The sequence below is a fragment of the Vulpes lagopus genome, chromosome 5 (genome assembly GCF_018345385.1).
Source record: "Vulpes lagopus strain Blue_001 chromosome 5, ASM1834538v1, whole genome shotgun sequence".
In the NCBI taxonomy this organism is placed as follows: domain Eukaryota; kingdom Metazoa; phylum Chordata; class Mammalia; order Carnivora; family Canidae; genus Vulpes; species Vulpes lagopus.
This window is the reverse complement of record NC_054828.1, coordinates 32,818,927-32,841,993: the sequence shown is the minus strand read 5'-3', so window position 1 is coordinate 32,841,993 and position 23,067 is coordinate 32,818,927. Positions and strand designations below refer to the sequence as shown.

General features: G+C 39.2%; 1 protein-coding gene across 3 annotated transcripts in view; it reads right to left on the bottom strand.

Moving 5' to 3' along the window:
- SOCS5 (suppressor of cytokine signaling 5) overlaps positions 1-21,612 on the bottom strand; it is a 60,386-nt gene extending 38,774 nt beyond the window's left edge. Inside the window, exons 1-2 of one of the 3 annotated variants that reach the window (XM_041754993.1) lie at positions 21,351-21,612; positions 20,537-20,582 (exon numbers count right to left, since the gene is read on the bottom strand). The gene's annotated coding sequence lies outside the window, so the exon portion shown is untranslated. Of the gene's footprint in view, positions 1-20,536; positions 21,068-21,350 lie in introns of those variants that run through there. The other 2 variants (XM_041754991.1, XM_041754992.1) reach the window with 2 other exon arrangements.
- Between the last annotated feature and the right edge of the window lie 1,455 nt (positions 21,613-23,067).

The window sequence follows — 23,067 nt, the reverse complement described above, 5'->3', positions numbered from 1 at the left end:
TTGAAACAAAAAACATATACTTACAAGAATGCTGACTGGATGAAGAAAATGGGACACATATAATGAAGTATTACTCAGCCACAAAAAAGGGAATAAATACTACCATTTTTAACAACATGATGAACCTAAAGGATATTAAGCTAGGTGACATAAGCCAGACAAAGGAAGACAAGCACTATTTGATTTCAGTAATACGTAGAATCTATAAAAGGTGAATGGTGGTTGCCAAGGGCTGGGGGGTGGGGGAAATGGGAGAGATGTTGGTCAAAGGGTAGGAACTTTCAGTTATAAAATGAATAATTTCTGGGGATAAAATACACAGCATGGTGACTATGGTCAATATTACTATATTTGCACACTTGAAATCTGTTGAGAGTAAATCCTGAATGTTCTCACCAAAAAAGGAGGGGTGTGTGTAACTACTGGAGGCAATAATATATAAATTATCTTGATTGCAGTAATCATTTCACAATATATATATTTATCAAATCATCACACTTTAACCTTAAATACACACAATTTTTATTTCTCAATTATATCTCAATAAAGCTGGTGTGGTTCTGGGAGGGGCAAGAATGCTGACTGGAACCAAGTACCAAGACTGGTCATAACTGCACCAATCTATAACCCATCATAAAAAGACACGAAATTTTCTTTTCTTTTTTTTCTTCCTAAGACATAGTCATAGTAAATGAAGTCCCCAAAATATGATTACAGTTCAAGATAGCTTATTTTTCATAACCATACATATATTTGGCTGAATGCCATAAAAGTTAGTAGTTCTCAGACTGTGATTTTAAAAAACAAAAACACAACTAGATGACCAAAAATCATTTATATAAATAAATGATTTTATTTGCTGTCCCTAACTTTTCCTAGTTCTTAAAACATTCAATGTGAATTATTTATGGAAGCACTCAATTCCTTTCAAATGACAAGTGCACTCTTATAACTCTTTTTAATCTAAAACCTTCTGAGGATATGAGCTTTAAATAGCAAATACAGCTCTTGCAAGAACTAAAAGGATGTTAAAATGTAGTTTGCTGCAATTAAAAAACCGACAACAAATATTTACCTATTGATCGACAAGTTAATTACCAAATGCTTAAAATATTTCAATACCTAGGAGCAGTACAAAAAGACATCACAATGGTATAGTCCTCAAGGACTTAGCTAAGCAGAAGATACAGACCCATGAGATAATTAGATACCACAACTGTAAATAAGAAAGTATTATACAGAACAATTAGAGATAACATCTAAATAGATGTCAAAACATTCTTTTAGTAAGTCTCCCATACAAGTCAAGTCAATAATTCAGAAGAGAAAACAAATTTGGCTGATGTAGGGAGGCCCTGGAATCCAGCGAAGAGAAGAGTATGCTGGGGCAGAGGCCTGCCTCAGCTATGCCATGTAAAATCCCTGGCTAAGTCCAAACTGTTCCATGGTGCCTAGTTAGCAAACATGGTACTTGACACACACAAAAAAGGATATTTGCTCATTCACTTCTGATTGGATATGGCTAAGCATGGAAGGAAGGGCAGGCCAGGGTGGTCTTCTAGAAGAGACTTACTGAGAATATCTGCATCTCAGGACTTACGGCAAGCTTACTGCTTGAATTCACTACTGCCTTCTCAGAATCATGTGAAAGAAATGATGCTGACGTGAAAAGGAGGAGCTGGCTGCTCTCCTGGCCTCCTCCAGAGCAAAAACTCTTATCAAGGGTCTCACTGTCCTGGGCCTAGCAGCACTGGCACCTCACAATCCCAGGAGGCCCCCTACGATGCATCAGCTGTCTGGCTCAGTTTCAGCCTGGTTCCCTGGGTCTCAGAAATCTCATCTCAAAGAGATGGAATTGGATCACATCTTTTACAACATCACAATTTATGAATATAATAAATTAGAAATATGAACCATAGAACATAAACCTTACTAAGTTGTCAGCTATAAGTAAAAATAGCTTATTAAATGTTATCCAGATTTTGTTTTACAAGAAATATCACGCTGTTTTAGAAATGCCAAATCGGAACAGCAAACACTACTGAATTCCTTAAAAGAATGATTCTTACCTCAGTCTCAAGGTAACAAAATAGCTAGATGTGAAAAGACTTATTATAGTTCTTCACTAGATTTGAACTAAATTTTACGACTCAGAACAATATTCTTATAAATCAAGTTGTGTTAGTACCTCTACAACACAAATACTTAAGTTTCCAGCAATGTCTGCAGGGAACAAGAAAAGATTATCTTTATCAATTGCCAGGTCTCAAATCCAGAAGTAAAAGAAAGCAAGTCATCTTAACAATTATGGAATGGCAACTAGGAGTGAGGCATTGTTCTGGTCATTTTACATAGATTACCTTATTTAGTTCCCAAAATAATCCTATGAGATAGCTAATTATTATCATTTTAATGATGAGAAAATGGAGACTCAGAAGGTTAAGAAATTTGCCTAGAGCTACAGAAACCTTGACAAAGCTTAAAAATGAGGTGATGAGAGAATTTACCGCTGTCCCAAGCCTTGGGAAATACACTCTCATCAGCAGACCCAATTGTTCATATCCTTCTGGTAGACACAGCCCTACTATGATGATGTGGGCCAAAGAATCCTAGCTTGATATTATTTCTAAATGTATATTAAGAAATTTTGTTTTCCAAATGAGTCTTCAGTAAATTTGCTTAGCATGAAATCACATCCCCTGACCAAAATGAATTTCTGGATCTACAATTGCTAAGGAACAGACACCAGACTACCCAAGTTAAGGTCATTCTCTAAGATCTGGTATGAATGGCACCTCCCTGGAGGATGTGTCTATTTCTTTTTTTCATTAACCACAACATTCCTTTGTCTCTTCTTCTGAATATTAACTTTCTCTGTTGGATTTCTAACATGTTCTATATATAGCAAAAAATGTGAAGCTGAGTCACACTACAGTGAGTTCCTGAAGAGCACCAGGTCCATATGCTCAAGATGCCAAGGAGAGAAACAGCAAATGTAATGTTTTGTTGAGAAAACTAAAGACTCTGACTTCTTTCTTAACATTCACACCTGCAAGAAGGTAGACAGTAACAGTAAAACAAAACTTTAAAAAACAAAAATCTCTAGGAAACAGAAAAAAGGAAAGAAAGCAATATTCAATCTCTCAAGTGTACAAAGAAGTGCTTGATAGAAACTCGTAATTTTAAACTATAAAACATGGGAGATTATCTTAGTTTAGAAAAAGTTTAGAGGGCAGCCCAGGTGGCTCAGCGGTTTAGCACCGCCTTTGGCTCAGGGCCTGATCCTGGGGACCTGGAATTGAGTCCCAAGTCGGGCTCCCTGCATGGAGCTTGCTTCTCTTTCTGCCTGTGTCTCTGCCCCCCACCCCCGTATGTGTCTTATTAATAAATAAAATCTTTTTTAAAGTTTAGAATATATACTATACATCTAAGAATAAATATCACTTTCAATAGATTTATACTGATAAAGCTTGTTACAGAATCTGCAAAAATGGAAAAGAGGCATGATCAAGAGGATCAAAACTAAAAACCACTTAAATCCTTCTTCCTTCATCCTCCCAATCACTAATTTTAACAAAATGTAAAAAACTAAAGCAAGTTATTTTTTGGATGATTATTAACATCAGAGTACATGCTTATCACAGAAAACAAGAAAAACATTAAATAATATATGAGATTGAAAAATAACCCATAATCTAACTACTCAGAGTTAGCATATTTTATCCTTTTTTTAAAATTTTATTTATTTATTCACGAGAGAGAGAGAGAGAGAGAGAGAGACAGACAGACAGGCAGAGAGAGCGCGCTTAAACCGCTGAGCCACCCAGGCTGCCCCTATTTTATCCTTTTAAATAAAGATTTCCTTTTTAAAAAACTCAAAAGTATCACTCTACTTTTTCAGTTACTGCATTGTGAACGTTTTCTTATACTATGCATCTTTAAACATCCTAAAGCCATGATTTTTATCATTTGTCAGTCATTTTTAGCATACTAAACAAAAATTTAATTTAATTAAATTAATTAATTAATTTTTTAATTTATGATAGTCACACAGAGAGAGAGAGAGACAGAGACATAGGCAGAGGGAGAAGCAGGCTCCATGCACCGGGAGCCTGATGTGGGATTCGATCCCGGGTCTCCAGGATCGCGCCCTGGGCCAAAGGCAGGCACCAAACCGCTGCACCACCCAGGGATCCCCAAAAATTTTAAAGAACATGATTTACAATGGTTTTATAGTGTTTGGTCATACAGTAGCATAATTGAACCATTTAGAGGCTTCCCATTTTTAACATTATAAATAGGATTGTAATGAATAAATAATACATACCCATACATATATTTATATGCACGTTTTACTTTTTTAAAAAAAATTGAGAGAGAGCATGAACAAGGGAGAGAGAGAGAGCACACAAGAAAGGTGAGGCGCACAGGGAGAAGCAGACTCTCCACTGAGCAGGGAGCCCAAAACAAGGCTCAATCCCAAGACTTGGGGATCATGACCTGAGTGTAACCGACTGAGCCACTCAGGCACCCACATCTCTTGTTTCCTTATAATAAATTCGCAAAGATGGAATTTTGAGGCAAAGGGTATGAACAATTTTAAGGATTCTGAGCATTTCCAAATTATCATTGTAATGCACTGAACATTTGTGAACCCCAAAATCCATGTGTTGAAATCTAATCCCTGATGTGATGGTATTTGAAAATGGGGCCTTTAGGAGGTAATTACATCATCAGGGTGGATTAGTGCACTTATAAGAAGAGGCCAGAGAGCTAGTTAGCTCTCTTCTACCACTTAAAGAAACAAGCCTGCGGTCTGCAACCCTAAAAAGAGTCTTCACCAGAATCCAGCCATGCTAGTTAGGACTTGCAGCCTCCAGAACTTTGAGAAATAAATTCTACTGTTTATAAATCCCCTGTTGTTTATAATACCATAAGTTCATGGTATTTTGTTCTAGCAGCTTGAGCTACCGTAGCCATTTTAGAAAGTTGTATCAATTTATGTGCTACTAAAAGCAGGTATTGGGGGGGGGGGAAGCAGGTATTCGCCAACACTTGATTCTTTTAATATGGCAGACCTATTAAAGCATGCAATCTACAACATAATGATTCTAACCTCTTAGGCTTTTTCCATAAGTTTATCTCATAAGCTTAGAGGGAAATATTTTGTAGTAAAAAATTTTTACCTGTGGATAAGCAATTTCTCCAGTGTTGTTTTCTTTTCTTCTTTTTAAAAGATTTTATATATTTATTTATGAGAGACACACACAGAGAGAGAGAGAGAGAGAGAGAGAGGCAGAGACACAGACAAAGGGAGAAGCAGGCTCCATGCAGGGAGCCTGACATGGGACTCAATCCCAGGTCTCCATGATCACACCCTGGGCTGAAGGCGGCACTAAACCCCTGAGCCACCCGGGGTTCCCTCCAGTGTCGTTTTTCAAACAGATTAATTTGTTAACTAAATTAGTTAACTGAAATAATATGAATTGCATGAATTCATTTAAAAACTAAAGTTATTCTTCTACGTGTATATTTGCAATAGGAGATGTCTGAAATTATGAAGATGATCATGTTAAACTCTAGGTTTTGAGACACTGAATATCTTTCTTTTCCTTTCTTTCCTTTTCTTTTGTCATTTTAAAATTTTTATTTGTTTCATTTTCAAAATTAAAAAATTTTTCTTTTTTTAAAAAAAACTTTTCTTCTTTCTTTCTGGCATGGCTTAAAGATTAAAATATGAGCTAGCATATTTAAAGATAGCATTCTTTATAATGAAGCCATACTCTAAGAAGTATATCAAAAGTTATAAAGATTTTCAAAAAAATTAAAATCTTACACATCTATTTACAATTATGATGGAGTAACTGGTACAGGGCTAGATTTCCTCCTGTAAATATACATGAAATATTATTTGCAGATATTGGGCAGTGCAGGTCTGTGATTCCTGACAGAAGGGAAACAAAGATCCTTGAATGCCCTGACATTTTTCTGCTTGTGCTACATGGAAGGGCAACCCAAAAAGAACACAGAGATCTCACTGAGTTGAGGAAACAGAACTTGGGAGTTTGAAGCTAATGAAGTCACTGGATTTTAAGGGACAGAACACAAAAAAGAAAGGAGCTGTGGTGAGAAAAAGTTTCAGAAATCTGAAGAGATCCCTCCTAATTCTTTGCCAGGAGACTAACCTGCATATGCACAAGGCAAGACTCATGAGACCAAGAAATAAAATCTGGGGTGAAAAATAACTACAGAGTGTGAGGTGAACAACTACTTGAGCTTGCAAAGGTCTGGGAGACATTCAAATTCCTGGTAGTTAAGAGTGTACAGACTTCACTGAATATCATATGCATTTGATAGAGACCCCAGAAAGGCTCTGTATCAGGACTAAGCTAGTCCTGGAATAAACAAAATGCTGAAAACCAATGATAAAGAGAAAAGGAGAGAATCTTTAAACCAGTCGGGGGTGGGTGGGGGATGTATTATACCAAAAGAACAAAGGTAAAAATTAAAAATGATCACTAACTTCTTATCAGAAAAATTTAAGCTAGAAGGTATTTAAATATGACTTTGAAGTGCTATAAGGGGGAAAAAATGCTATCAAGTTAAAATTCTGTATCCAGCATAAATATCCTTCAAAAATGAGGGCAAAAGAGAATAAAACAAGGTCCAGAACTGTCCTCCTGCCATAAATAGAAAACTTGTCAAAATATGCAACAACTGTTTTCCGATAAACAGGCCTTGAAAGAAGGGAAACAAATGAGGTGAGCACAAAGACTGTCCCAGCTTTCAGTGCAAAGGAAACCCAAGTAGAGGCAACTATCTCACTGAGTTGAGGTGACAGAGCTTGGAATTTGTGAAGTCTGAAAAAGCCAGAATTTGTAGGGCATATTACCACAAAGGAAGAAATGAAACATAAATGCTCCAAAAACCTGCAAAAAGGGTGTTCTTGAATTTCTGGCTAAATACCAATCCGCATCTGTGCTGTATGAAAATCTATGAAGCTAGACAGAGAACAACTTCCAAAAAAATAACAAATACAGGGGAGCTCTAACCCAAACAAATTCAAAAGTTCACACCGGGCCAGGATCATTCAGTTTCTGCCAACCTAGGGTGAATAAACCTTAATGAAGACATGAAGCAATCAAGGGAGTCACAAGAAAAGGCATGCCTCAGTAGTGGGCCCAAACTAGCCCTACACTGAAAGCAGTTCTACAACTGCCAAAAACTCAAACCCAAAAAACCCTGAAAACAGAACTCAAAAGATCAAGCTGATCCACAAATAAATTTCTTGTCTACCAGAACAAAATGTTATAGTCATGAAAGAAAAAAAAAGTCAAGACGCTCAACATAGCTCCATAAAAAATTACGTAGAAAAAAATAATAGTAACTTGTAATCAGGATCCAGAAGTGGCAGGGATTAGGAACTTTTAATACAAGGATTTTACTTTTAAAAATTTTTTTAAAAGATTTACTTATTTGAGATGGGGGAGAGAGAGGGAAAGAATGAGTATGTGCACAAGTGGGGGAGGGACAGAGGGAGAGAGAATCTCACACAGACTTCTTGTTGAGCACAGAGCTTGAAGTGGGGCTCAATCCCATGACCCTGAGACCATGGCCTAAGACAAAATCAAGAGCTGGACACATAAATGATTGAGCCACCCAGGTGCCCAGAGAACTTCTAATACAAGGACTTTAAAAGGGCATTTATTTTTTTTTAATTTTTTTTTTTTTTTTTTTTTTTAAATTTATGATAGTCACACAGAGAGAGAGAGAGAGAGGCAGAGACACAGGCAGAGGGAGAAGAAGGCTCCATGCACCGGGAGCCCGACATGGGATTCGATCCCGGGTCTCCAGGATCGCGCCCTGGGCCAAAGGCAGGCGCCAAACTGCTGCGCCACCCAGGGATCCCTAAAAGGGCATTTAGAAAAAAGTTTAAGGGCTTAAGAAAAACATGAACATAATGAAGAAAATAGAGAAATTTCAAGACAAAAAAGGAAATTTTTCTTTAGAAAAACCAGTGGTAATTCTAGAGTTATAAAAAAAAAAAAACCACCACCTGACATAAAAAATTAACTGTAGGAAATAATAGTATATTAGACAAGGGAGACTTTAAAAAAAATCAGTATCCTTGAAGACAGAGCAACAGAAACTTTTCAAACTGAAGGAAAAGAAAAAAAGATTGGAAGAAAAAAATGGACAAAGTTTCAGTGACCTGTGAATTAATATTAAATGGCCAAAAAAACACATGTAGGGCTGAAATCTGAGGACAAAAGAAACCCTTGGGAATTTAAAATTTTGAAGAGAAATGGCTAAAAAATTCACAAATATAATGAAAACAATACACCCACAGATCTAAGAAACTCAATAAACCCCAAGGATAAACAGAAACAAAGCCATACCAAGGGGCATCATAATAAAGTTGCAATCTAGTCAAAGAGAGAAAAAATCTTAGGAGCAACCAAAGGGTAAAGGCATATTACATACAGAAAAACAAATAAAGAATCACCATAGGATTCTCATCAGAAACTATGCAACTAAGACAGAAAAAAAAAATCTTTAAAGTGCTAAAAATAGTATAAAAAGTCCTGAAAACCTAAAATTCTATATCCACTAACTATAGCTTTCAAAATTGAAAGCAAGTAACAGGGTAGGGGAAGCTGCACTATAAGAGATGTAAAAGGAAGTTTTCAAACAAAAGGAATAGGATACCTGACACAAATTTGGATCTACACACACCAAAAAATAGTTAAAATGAAGGTAAAAATTAAAGATGTTTCTTTTTCGTTTTTAAAAAGGTATTATTTATTTGAGAGAGAGAGCACGTACATGAGTGGGGGGAGGGTAGAAGGAGAGAGATAAGTAGGCTCCTCACTGAGCAGGGAGTCAGACTTGGGGCTCGATCCCAGGACCCTGTGATCATGACCTGAACCAAAGGCAGATGTTTAACGGACGGAGCCAGCCAGGTACTCCATTTTTCTCATTTTTAATTGCTCTAAAAGATAAGTGACTGACACAGCAAAAACCAGCAATGGAGCTTAAAGCCCACATAAAATCAAAATGTAAGACACAAAAAGCCCAAAAAATGGGAGGAAATGGGAGTATATCATTATGTAAGGTTGGCATTATACATGAAGCGGCATATTATTTGAGGGCAGACCGTTATTAAAAATAACCCACCCAAAAGCAGATAGAAAACCAAGGAAAAAAGAACAGCAAACAAACAGTAAGACAGTACATTTTAACCCAATCATATCAATAATTATATTAAATGTAAATGGTCTAAACTAGCGGTTAGCAAACTTACTTTTTCTGTAAAGAACCAAAAAATGTTTTAGTCTTTAAGGACCATATGGTCTCTATCCCAACTACTTAACCTTGACATCATAACACAAAAGCAGCCATAGACAGTATGTAAATGGACAGGCATGACTTTATCCCAATAGAACATTTACATAAACTGGTGGCAGGCCAAATTTGGTCTGCCAGCCATAGTTTTGCCAACTCATAGTCTAAACAAACCAAATTTATGAAGATGTTAGGTTGGATAAAAAAGCAAGATCCAACTACATGCTGTACATCCAAAAATCATTTTAAATGTCTATGACAAAAAAATATATGACATAAATAGGTTAAAAGTGGATGGAAAAAGATATACCATGCAAATATTAATCAAAAGAAATTTTAATATCAGACACAGACTTCAGAACAAGAGAATTACCAGTGACAAAAAGAGTATTTCATGATGACAGAATGATCAATTCATCAATAAGACTTAATTACTAAATGTGCTGTAACACATTAAGTACTTAAAACATGAAACAAATCTGATGGAACTGAAAGGAGAAACAGACAAATTCAAACTTGTAGGTAAAAACTTCAACTCTTCTTGTAGAACAAGTGAATAGAAAATTGGTAAAAATATAAGAAGATATACAAAGACCAACTTAACTGACATTTATGGAACAAAGCACCCAACAACAGAAGATACATTCTTCTCAAGTACACATTGACATTAACCAAGATACACCCTATGTTGGGCCACAAACCAATCAAAAAGCTTAAATGGATTGAAATTATTAAAAATATGTTCTTTGACCAAAATGATACTAAACGAAAACACAGTAACAAAATATGTGGAAAATCCCAAATATTTGGAAACTATTTGCTAATAACACTTCACAACAATCCATATGTCAAAGAAAAAATTACAAGTAAAAAAAAGAAAATATTTTGAATGAAATGATAATGAAAATTTATGGCTTTAAAACTTGAAAAAATTATTTATTTATTTATTCATGAGACAGAGAGAGAGAGCACACACAGCAGAAACACAAGCAGAGGGAGAAGCAGGCTCCCTGCAGGGAGCCCGATGTGGGAGTTGATCCTGGGATTCCAGGATCACTGTTCTGGACCAAAGGCAAGCGCTAAACCACTGAGCCACCCAGGGATCCCCTGAAAATTTTTTTTAAATAAAAATTTAATTCAATGATGTAAGCTTTTACCTTAAAAGCTAGTAAAAGTATAACAAATTAACCCAAAGTAAGGAGGAGATAAGGAACTAATGAAAGAGCTCAACTCACGAACTAGAGAACAGATAAAACTACAGAGAAAATCAACAAAACCGAAAGTTGATTTTTGAAAGGACTGATAAAAATAAGCCCTAGCAAGACTAATCACAAGAGGAAAGAAAAATGCACCTAATATCAGAGATGATAAAGGGAACATTAGTACAGATGTTACTGACATTATAAGAAGATACTGTTTCATAAAATGTGTAATATATTTTCAAGCTGTAAATTTGACAAGTTAGGTGAAATGGACAAATGCCTCAAGACAGAAATTACCAAAATAGTAATATAAATAAATAATACTCTTGCATTTATTCATTTAAAAACTGAATCCTTAATTAAGAACCTTTCCACACACAAAAAAAACCCAAAACATAACAAAACCTCCAGGCCCAGATAGCTTCATTAGTGAATTCTATCAAACATTTAAGGAAGAACATCAATTGTACCCAAATTCTTCTGTAAAAGAAATGAGGGGACAATGTTAGTATATAATGGTAAACCCACAATGGAAATTGTTCCATTAGTTTCTCATAATGTTTTTTTTTTAAGATTTTATTTGAGAGAGAAGGAGAGGGAGGGAGGCAGAGAGAGAGAGAGAGCACAAGCAGGGAGCGGCAGGCAGAGGGAAGGGGAGAAGCAGGTTCCCCCCTGAACAGGGAGCATGATATGGGGCTCAATCCCAGGACCCTGGGATCATGACCCGAGCTGAGGGCAGATGCCCAGTTGACTGAACCACCTAGGATCCCCAGTTTCTCATAATGTTAAATATACACCCTTCCTATAACCCAGCAATTTGACTTCTAGATACTTACCTACAAATAAGGAATGTTACAAAAGCCTTGTGCAAGAATGTTCACAGGAGCTTTAGTCTCTTGGAAACTGGAAACAACCGTTTCCCACGGTAATAATAAATAACAGTATATCCATCAGCGGAATGCAACTTAGCAACTAAAAGGGACTAACTACTGTTACACGTATCATGGATGAATCTATATATATTTTTTCATATTTATTTATTTATTTATTTATTCATGAGAGGCAGAGACATAGGCAAAGGGAAAAGCAGGCTTGCTGCAGGGAGCCCAATGTGGGACTCCATCCCTGAATTCCGGAATTACGCCCTGAGCCCAAGGCAGGCAGATGCTAAACCGCTGAGCCACCCAGGTATCCCTGAGATGATTCTCTATTTTAAACAAGAGCTTCATATAAATTTTATGCCAAGGCAAGTTTGAGAAACATTATTACAGAAGCACACACATAATAACAAAAAAGGAAAATATAAGAGATTTAGGTGGCTTATAAACTAATCAGTACTATATACATCATAAACTGTATGTAACAGTTGTCATTTTCCATAGCTGCTTAATTGCTATTCCAATTATGATTACAATAGTCCTCTGTTCATGCTCAAATTTCTACTTATGTGCTTCATGGACTTCCAGCTCCAAATTTAGTCTTTGATCCTCTAACTACCCTAATTTCTCATTAACTGAACTTGAACTATGCATTTTAGATTAGGAATCCCATTGACCAGTTCCTTTACTTTCTTCTTAATGTTCTACTTCCTCAGTACAGTTTTCTCCACCTCTTAATAGTGGTATTCTTACTGTTTGCTGCACAGCCTTGACTTTTTACCTCCTTTAAAAGTGAACCAAAAACTCATCTTTTCCACTAAATGTTAAACCACCTCAGATTTTTTCCAAATTTCCTCAGCACTAAAAAGATCTTGCTCCTAATAGATGGGCTATTTATTTTACTGAGTTTGGACACCTCCTCTTAATGACTCACCAACTCCATCCCCTGGCTTAAAGAGTAGAACCTTTGGAAGAGAATTGAAAAGATTACAGTTTTCTTCAAGGTTCTTTCTCTTACAATGTTTTTTACTTTTCCCTCTTGGAATGCATCCTATTTGCCAGAGCCTTAAGCTCTATAATGCTAGAAGGGTAGGAGAGGAAGAGAGGCAAAGACAGGGTTGATTAGGGCTGCTCAGTACTAGATCTCAAAGGTGAAAAAAGCCTGCAGGCTTCAGTATATGTTCAGACTATCTCACCAGCCCAAGGAACCAAACACAATTCCAAAGAGAATTTCAGTGAGGAATAAGAAAGTGCATTTGTTACGAACTCCCAGTGTTGTACCAGAAGACCAGTGTACTGTGGTACACTGTTTCAAGGACACTAAAGTATTTCTGGCAGCAAATATTTCTACATATTCTTTGTAAGGATAGATGATGGTAGTGGTGGGGTGGCTGAGTTGAAGGGGGCAAAAGGTAAATATTTAAAAAATTTCTACATTCTTGAACTAAGTGCCAGTACTGACAGTTACTTTTTTGTTCTGCATACATTAGTATCTAGGAATTATGGTCATTATTCACTTAATTTCACAAGGTTCAACTCTAAACTTTTTGCCTTCCAAATCCTATCTGTAAACCTGGCCACACTTCTGAGCTAGACCCGTATTTCCAGCTGATATCTTGATCATGTTATTACTTATCTAAAAAGCATAACTACTTACCTGAAAGCAAACCCAGTATTCCCCTTCTCTCAAACTTGCACATATCATTCAACCGCCAAGTCAGGAACCTTAGACTCATCTTCAGCTTTTAACACCTCCAAACACTAACCAAGTCCAGAGGGCTTAAACTCCTATATATCTGTGATATCAGTCTCTTGTTTCTATCCCCACTACAAATTCCTTAATTGAGACTATCATAATGTCTTTCCTGAACTAGGGCAGAACCTTAAATGGTATCTCTGTGACTTACCTATCAGAGGCCAGAGAGAATACTTCATTCATTTAACCGTGCCATATATATTACTTGGTGAATAAATATTTCCAATCTCTATTCCCCCAGACTATTCTCTTCATTACTACTATAACCAGATTTCTACAACAGCAAACTATTTGTGTCGCTTCCCCACCTACAAAACAAAATAAAAACCAAACTCCTTGTATGGCATATAAGAGCATTGACAATTTGTTCCCATTCTACCTTTATTCTTGTCTGATTTCCTAATTTTCTTTTGTACTCATTTAGATGGATCAAACTTCACCCTTTTCCTTAAATACACTATGTCTTTTCATTTTTAATAATCTAGAATAAATAGGAACTCAGTCCAGCTTGCTTTATTTTTATGATCACCCTTATATATTTAAAGCCATTAGCTAAACCTGTACAGAAGTAATGACTGAAGAAACCATCAGAAGTTACAGCCAACTCTCAATTAGCTTATTTTCATAGCCTTTTTAACATGGTCAGTGTAGACTAAATGGAAAAGTGAGTAAAATGTTTCAACTGCCTGCTGAGCTGCTTCCTTACAGTAAATTAATGTCAAAAGTTTTCAGTTATAGACTTATTACCCTCCTTTTGACTGACAGGTCCAAAGAGGACTATAAATCAAGTTTCTTCAAATATATCCTTTTCCCTCATCTTTAACACCTCCCTTTTCCATTTCTGCTGTTTTTTTCTCTTGTACTTTTCTCTCCCTGCTTCCTAAGTTTTCACCTTGTCCACCCTTTATAACAATATCAGTGTGTGTGTGTGTGTGTGTGTGAGAGAGAGAGAGAGAGAGAGAGAGAGAAAGAGAGAGAGAGAGTTTATACTCTGAAAATTAAAAGGAAACAAGGAAACCTCATTGAAAACGGAGCCAGGAAGCCAGCAGGGTGAGTTCTCAGGCCCTACCACTTTTGTCAGTTGCAGTCCCACCTGGAAGAGAGGTACCTTGCAAGTCAGTACTCCTTTAGCTACTACTCTACTGTCCCAGCAGAGAAGCAACAGTCCAGCCAATGAAAGACTGTCACATTTCAGCCAATGAAAGCCACTATACTTCCCAACTGCTAGTTTACTCCAATCAACTTTTTTGTTTGTAACAGCCCTCCCACTTTCTCCCTTTCCTCTATGAAAGAGAGGTCCTCTCCTTTGTTCTCTAGGCTTGCTTGTGGTTTTCTCATAGCTTGCTTGTTCTGGAATGTAATTCTCTGCTATTTCCAAGTAAACCCACTTTTACTGGTAAAATAACTGGCAATTTTAAGGTTAACAATATACAGCAGATGCTGCTCATCTAAGTAAAATTTAAGATACTTTCTTATATTTTAACTCCTTTGAGGAAAGTGCAGTTCAAAAAAGTCATTATTCATCTAACATACTGCTATACCTCTGCCTAGAACACAATCCCTCTTCACCTGCTCATCTCTCAAGACACATCTCAAGCATTCCCCTACGCCCACCTATTTCAATGCTATCCTAATGTTTTTCACATCACTATTTCATACCCCTGGAAGAATCCAGGTATCTGGACTCTTAACTTGTGTCTTTTCTACCAAATAAGATTTTCCTTATTAATGTTACCTTATTAATGCTCATAATAATCCAACATTTCATAGTGAAAAGAAGAAACATTTTATGGATGGCCTGTACTGTTTTCCATTCTCTACAATAAAACTGTATACCAAAAGATCCCTTACTCTTCCTTAAAAATGAAGAATTTAAGGAATGTCTCCAAATCCTTTCAAAATATATAGATATGGTCTCTCCTGGTAATGGCATCCAAAGCTGCCATAGCAAAGGAGAAAAACATTTCATAAACCCTAAATTAAACTATTATAAATTTTAAAAGATGTCTGTTAATAAATGTTGGGTAACATTTAGGATTAACAGTCAAGAGAGAAGGGCTTTAGTCCCTATGCCATCACAGACTGGGTGACTGGGGAAAGTCACTTAACCTCCCTGAGTCAAATTTCCTTTTTTGAGAAAATTGGACAATGCCACTTATCTTTCAGAATTGTTCAGAGAATTCAATGAAAAAAAAATGACTGCAAATCACTTATTCTGGAACATAGTAAAGAGCAAAAGAAAAAAAATAATTTATTTTATAATCATTTTCATGTACATCATTTTTGTCTTCAGATCTATGTCCAACAACCCTCAACACATTACAGGACCTTGTGGCCCAGCAACAACTACAATAAATGCCCTCAAAGAAGCTATCTCCATGACTTCTGGATCCCCTTCTGGGTCACAACTCAGGTCCTGTAAATATAATTTGGAGTATCTTCTCCTAAATGCATTATCTTGTTCTCTGCCACACAGAAACTCATCAAATGATGTTCCTGTAGCTTCTCCTTTTGGCCTGGCTGTTAACTACCTGGAACAGCACACAGAGTCAGCTGCAAATCTGGCAACTTTCACTGCCAATCCGTCTTTTAAATCATTTATAAAAAAGATAGAAAATGCTAAATAAAATTGGTTCAAGCACTGATCCCCTGAAGGGTAATGAGGCTGGACTGCTGTCTCATGTTAATAACTAAAGTCAAGGACTAAATAATTAGATAAATAAGCTCCTCTTTGGCCACGTGCATATTTTAACCCTTAAAAAAATACATGGAATTCTTCCAATAGGTTTTATTTAATGTTTAATAAGTTTATTCTTCAGCTTTGGAATATTTCACCAGTTTTCCCTGATGCAAAGACACAGTAATCTGCAGAACCCAGGATCTACGTTAGGGCTAAACTACAAAATCCTGGTTTTCCTCCACATTTCTCTTTTTCCAACCTCCAATTCTTAATTCCCCTTTCTCTGACTACCTACCACATATGAAGCTCAGTTCCCAAATCATTCCTGTTCCATCATTCTACTTTTCATGTTCCATTTTAAGTATACACACATTACTTATGCTTTTATCCTTTTTAATTGCTTGACATACAGTATGTCAATATTTTTAATATTTTATATTAATATTATATTATATATTTATATTAATAGTTTTAATATTTTTAAGATTTTACTTATTTACTTATTCACGAGACACACAGAAAGGCAGAGACATATGCAGAGGGAGAAGCAGGCCTCCTTGCAGGGAGCCTGATGAGAGACTGGATCCCCAGACCCTGCAGTCATGACCTGAGCTGAAGGCAGATGCTCAACTGCTGAGCCACCCATGAGTCCCCAGTATATCAATACTTGATTACCACCTCTAACTGAAGAATCTTGCCCAGAATAGAAAGACTTGTTATTATCCCTGTTATAGTAGTTTTCAAATAAAATAAGGAAGTCATAATTTGAAGACAACTCCAGAGCGATAAGCTTGTTTCAAAAATATTTTTTTCAAAATTATCTTCCTCACTGCTTCTTATTATTAGCTTTGATAAAAGATTATTGTATAACGTCTCATCAATGCAAAGGCAAATTTACTTTTGCTTATGGATTATTAGAGGAACTGTGGAGAAATATATTCTTACTCTACTGTACTTGGCAATAAGTGTCATTGTGACACTTATTTGGTCTCTCTCAAGTCAGTCCTTAGAATTTTTCACCTCTGTGTACCATAAAGGCAGGTAACTAATTTTCAGTTAAACTACTCAGATGTAAATTTACCCAACATTAACATAAATCCAGTCACCCTTCAAGATTACGTCTGCTCTAAGCAGATTCAAAACCCTCTTTCCATTACCCCCTAAAAAGTAGGATAGTTAGCTAACTCAGAAAAAGAATTTATTGAGTAAGGAAAATGATTCATATTTTCCCTCAGCCATTCTCTAACATCTACCTCAAAGCCAAGAAGGTAGTTTGCGTGGTCCATACTGACTCAGTCCTTGTATTCATGAATTTTAAATATGAATAACTGGCAATTTACAATGCCATAATTATTTTTAAACATATAAAAAATGTTTAACTTAGTGAAAAATGGAGCAATGATTGGTTATATTTTATTATAACATGGTATTTCTAATGTCTTTTGGAATCATATTTAAACAAATATTTTATTCACATAATTAGATTATGTAATTGAAAGAAAAGATCTGCATGTCTAAGTTCTACAAAATTCCTAAAAGTATTCCATGATTCCAAAAATATCCAATAAATTGTTAATAATTTCATAACCTTTAATATAATAGTTAATCAAAAGAAGATCAAGAGTTGGTTACTCTCAAATATTATAATTCTGTATCAGTGAAAGAAAAACATTATCCTGGAAGCTTCTGATAAGCTCCATGGAGCTATCTGCATTACTTCAGATTAAAGGGATGACCCATGTATTTATCACCTGAAGTACCTACCAACAGAATGCCTGCCTGAGATCCGAAAAAAATGGCAAAAATCTACCACTAACATAGTAAAAATGCTTTTGAGCTACATTTGTTTCTGATTTTAATCTCTAACCTGCAAAATGGACTCAATTCAGTGAAACTCTAAAAATAAGGGCAATTAAAAATATGTGATGTACATTTTTTACATAGTTGAAATTAACGTCTAAAAAGAGGTATAAAAAAGTATGCTCAAGTTGTGATGGGCAAAGAAGTTACATGTTGTGACAGGCGGTAAAGGTGTCTGAGAATCAAAGTTGAGGGAACTATAAGCAGAAGAAGAGCTGCTGTAAATCAAATAGGAGAACCTGATAAGGTAGAACCAAAGAATATGTAGGAAAAGTCCACCACTGTCATGTAAAAAACATTTACTAAACCACATATGCAAACACTAATTAGACCCCAGTTACAGCAAAGTAAAAAGAACAAAATGTTATAATATTGGAATTATACAAATCTTATTACTAAAACCTAAAAGTATAATGAATGAAGTCATCAAAACATTCCCCTATTAGAAAACAAGGTTCAAGGATTTTCTCATGGTTTCATCGACAGAGAGGATTATAATTAATAATAGATCTTATAAATTCCTGATTTCCTCACCCAAGCTTACCCAGTAAGCCTTTGGAATGCATTACATTTTCACTAGAATACCTCCAAATCAATCACTGGCATTTTGATTGTAGAATAATGTCATTGCAACAAGGGTCTCCAGATGACATTTAGAAAAATATATGCATTCACTCTAACTTGATAGGCATACTTAATTAAAGGTCCAAAAGGAACAAAGGAGAAAACAAACAAACATAAGAACGTCATCTGCACTAAGAGCACCGTAAGACAGGCTATTATGTGCTCATTGTATTTCTCTAGGTATTTTTTGTAGCCTCAAAGTGACTTCAATAATAGCAAAGAAACAAACGGTATACACCTAATGAACCATAAAGAATTGTGTCCAGTATTTGTTGGAAAGGAAAAAAACACTGTGAATCCTCACAACTCTCCTATGAGGTGGGTCCTTTTATTACCCTCACTCTACAGATGAGGAAACCTAAGTACACGGTGGTTAAATCACTTGCCACACATCATAATGTTATTAAGTGGCTGAGATACAAAGTCAGTCATTCTCTATTACAACTATGATAAGAATTATGTTTTCATAATGATCATGTAATTCTACTACTGCTCTTATTTCTAAAGGTACCAAACCCCATTTTAACCTAACAAAACTCCCACACTTATTGAGAATAATAATTTTCATATAATTTACTTTGAAAACACAGGAACCTTTTGAATTTTGATAATCTTGTAAGCAATTAATTTTTAGCATAAAAATGACAGAACACCAGCCTGCTCTAAGTTCATTTAATATTTTAATCTAGATGACGTGACAGTTTGTCTCTTTCCAATGAGAGAGAAATATCAGCACTTCCACTAACAATGAAGCACAGTGTTTAAAACTTTCCAATAAAAGCTCATCCAGTTTTACATCCTTTCATGTATAAAAGTAGTCAACTCAAACTTCTCCAACCTTAGAACAACATCACAAATAATCCAAAAACCATTTCTAGTTGGCACTACAACTCTTTAGAAATTAACAATGTGATTGTGATAATGTAGAAAAACCCTGGACTAGAGTCTGAAAACCTGCCCACTGATCCTGGCTCTGTCACTAACTAGCAATTGAGTCCCTTCCACTGCTCTGGTCTTGGTTTCATGATCTGCAAAATAATCATCTCCACGGTCTACTCTCCCAGCTCTAAAAGAAATGTGATTCCTGTACATACATCTTTTTTCCAAGCTCCCTATCCTCATTCTATTTAGTTATTATCAATACTTTGCAAGCATTAAATGTTATTTTTCCTTAGTTCTACCAAAGGAGAAAACTGCCCATTCTTAACTAAGGTGATAAGGGAAAGCCTTCTGACCACTAGTTTGCCATAGATGAATCTCAAGGTGAATAATGTAGAAGCTATCATAATGCTAAAAGGTGTTAGGTTTCAATATTTTAGGCTACTGTTTTGTATGCCAGTACATTCTCCCTAAGGACAAATAGTAAAATTCAAGGACAATAGGGAGGAAAAAAAGGTAATTATCCATCAGTTATTGGAGAGCTAAAAAGGTGTCAAATGAAAACATTAGTACTTTTTGCAGAACATTTTTCTCTGATGAATTACATTACAGGGCAACATACCATCTACAAATTTTCTCAAGAACGTTTAAGTACTCCCTAAAGAAAAAGGCTTTCCTTCTATAAATTGTGAGGAATTAGTATATGTTACATATACTATATAAACATATATACACGCATAAAACATCCATATGATTAAGAAAACATTTAAAAGATGAAAAGATCTAGCTGTGCAATTCTTAGCTTCCTCTTCTCAGTGACATCAAGAATCTCAACCGGGTGCCAGAGGTAGATTCTGTGGACTGCCACTGCCTGACCCTGGCATGCATTTTCTCTGTTCCTAACCCATTCTCAAGAGTTATGCAAATACAGGATTATTAAAATTAAACTAAGCATCTGGCATTAATATTCAACCGTTAGAAAGCTCAGCCTCATTTTAGTACTGCTTTCTTAGAGCATCTTCCCAGTATAATACTTAAAGTTGACCTTGTAAAGAAACAATTGAAAGCAAGGCAAAGAAAGAAGGCGAATTACTTAATAATCTTGTAGAATTAAAGTAAGCAGCAAATTCTAATAGCAGAGTCCACTGTAACCGTTAAGCCAGGGCGAAGTAAGCCATAGCTATAGACCGAAGGACCTGAAGAAAGGATATTCAGCAGATGTAGAGGCGGCCACAAGAATTTCAAGGTGCAGGTTTATGAGCATTTCCAGCAAAACCAGTAACTGGTAAAACACCATCAAACACGTACGTACATTTTAAAATAAGGGATAACTGGCAGGTTCCAGCAGCAAGGCTCCTCTTGGTTGGAACGACAAAATAAAATGTCACAGGTCACCTCGAGAATCCAATCCCCCAGCCTTTCAAAGTTGGGGAACCAAACCGACATGTGTACTTAAGCTGCTCCTTAGCATCCTCCTCCAGATGCGATTCCCTCTCCGGAAAGTCAGGCTGCTTCAGCTACTTGAATGCCCAAACCCCAGCACCCGAGCACAGCAGGAGCCCAAGTAGTTGCGGAAGGGTCTTCCAGCGGCCGCCTGCGCATCCCTTTCCACCTCGGGTTAACCCCCCCCGGGGGGGGTCCGGTCCCTTCCCCATCCGACTCCCCAGTCCTCTCTCAGCTCCCGCTGGACCGCCCCTCGTCGACCTTGAAGACCCCCGGACCGGAGCCTTGGAGCCCACGGGGCTTGGCCGGTGGCCCCTTCCCGCGGCGCGCCTGGCTGCGCCCCGAGTCTCCGGTGGCCCCGCTCCGACCCCTACCCGGGCGCCCTCCCCTGGCCCCGGACGACCCCCTTCCCCTTGGGCGCCCCACGTCCCTCCCTCCCTCCCACCAGAAAAATAACCGCTCGTAAACGCCGCGCGAGCCTACTAAGCGCAAGCCCCACTGGGCGCAGCTCGCGGCGCAAGGGCTCGCGGCCCGGACTCGCGGTCCCCCGCCCGCCGCCTCCGCCCGGCCGCGGGGCCGGCGCTGCCTCGCTGCCCGGGGCGTGGAGGCGCCGGCCGGGGGCGGGCTGCCCGGAGGACCGGCAGGCGGCCGCTAGCGGCGGCGCGGGCCGCGGGGACACTCACCGGCTGCGGCGCGCGCGGCGGCCTCATCCAGGGGCACCTGCGGCCAGGCGGACGGGCCCGGACGGCGCAGCCCCCGACAGGGCGAGTCCGCCCGCTCGCGCGCCGCTCCCGTCCCGTCCCCTCCGACTGCCCGGCCGCGCGCGGTCCCGCTGCCTCCGCACGGAGCCCGGGGACCCCAGCTCTGCCGGATGCCCCCGCCAGGCCCCCACCCCCTTCCCCCGCTCCCCTCCCCCCTCCCCCCAACCCCCACCGGAATGGAAAATACCTCCCGGGGCGGGGGGCGGGGGCGGCGGGGCACGCCTCTCGGAAGGGCGGCCTACCGTGACCAATAGCAGGCGGGGCCCCGGGGGGGCGGGACTCCCGGCGGCCAATCCGGAGGCGTGTAGGTGAAGGCCGAAGGAGGGAGGCCGGGAGCGAGAGGGGGGCGGCCCGGGAGGCAGGGAGGTCCGGCCGCTCGGGTGCGCGCTGTGCGCGGCTGCCATTTTGGAGTCGGGCGGCTGAGACGGCGGCCGGGTCCGGCCCGGGCGGGGGGAGAGGGAGGAGCCAGTCAGGTGGGAAAGAGGCGGTCACGTGGGCCGGAAGGGGCGGGGCCAGGCGGGCTGCAGCGGGGGGAGGGGGCGGAGGCGGCGAGTCACGGGGCCGCGGGGGTCACGTGGTCGGGGGCGGGCCCGCGGTGGGCTCGGGGGCGGAAGGTCAGCCCGGGGTGGGAGAAGGAGGGAGGCTTTGTCCCCGGTTTCAACTCCGCTGGGGAAAAGGAAAGGAAAAATGATGAATGGAGGGTGTGAGTGCCGGGTCGGAAAATGTGAATGAGCCTCCCCAGCTCCCTGCAGCGTTGGAGCCACCCAGTTACTAAACTGCAGGATGCACGGGCAACTGGGCACTTCACTGGATTCCAGCAGCCCCGTCCCTGCTCCCTGCTGTCGCCGACGTGACTCACGGGCCGACGGAGGGGTGACTGTCCTCCGCTTGGTGCCGGCACTTTAGGCGGAAGGGCCCCCGCCCTAGAAATGGCTGAAAGGGGAGAGGCAGAGTTGAGGCTTTGTGACGCCAGCAGGACTCTACATCTGGCGTTTTAGAAACCGTGTCGTCATTCACAGAATTTCCTGGCCGCCTCTGTTTTGGACATAGCCATGACCATGGTCCAGCGCCTCCGAACTGGAAGCAGAAAACAACTTGCCCGCGAGCCCCTTTATTTCGAGTCTTGCTTCGGGTACAGCTGTCTCCTCGGGCCACCGGTGACGTCCCTGTGGCCCACCAAGTTCAAGGGTCACTTTTTAAATTCCTGTTTGGTCTCTCGTGCAGTTAAACTCTATGGGCTACATCTCTCTTTAAGCTTTTTCTCTTCCCCAGTGCACCCCTCGCGCCACAGTTTTTCCCTGAGACTATGAACACTCAGGATGTCAACCTTACTAAATATGTTATCTGTAGACTCGGTAAGAGAGTCAGTCCCAAGAGCTGGGCCCCAGCCCTTGCTTTACTCAGTAGGGACGTAGTCCTTCTACTGCACACCAAGTGATCTAACCACGTTGACGGCTGAGTGTACCTTTCATGAGGTCCGAATCTGCACGCATAGGCGTTTTTGGACATCTCCACTTGAACCCCATTATGACCTATCCAAATCAGAACACAAACCCTCAAAACTTGCTCTTTCTCGTCTGCTCCTTATCTTCTTTGATAGCGTCACCATCCACTCCCCCAAATCCAGAACCAGGAGCCA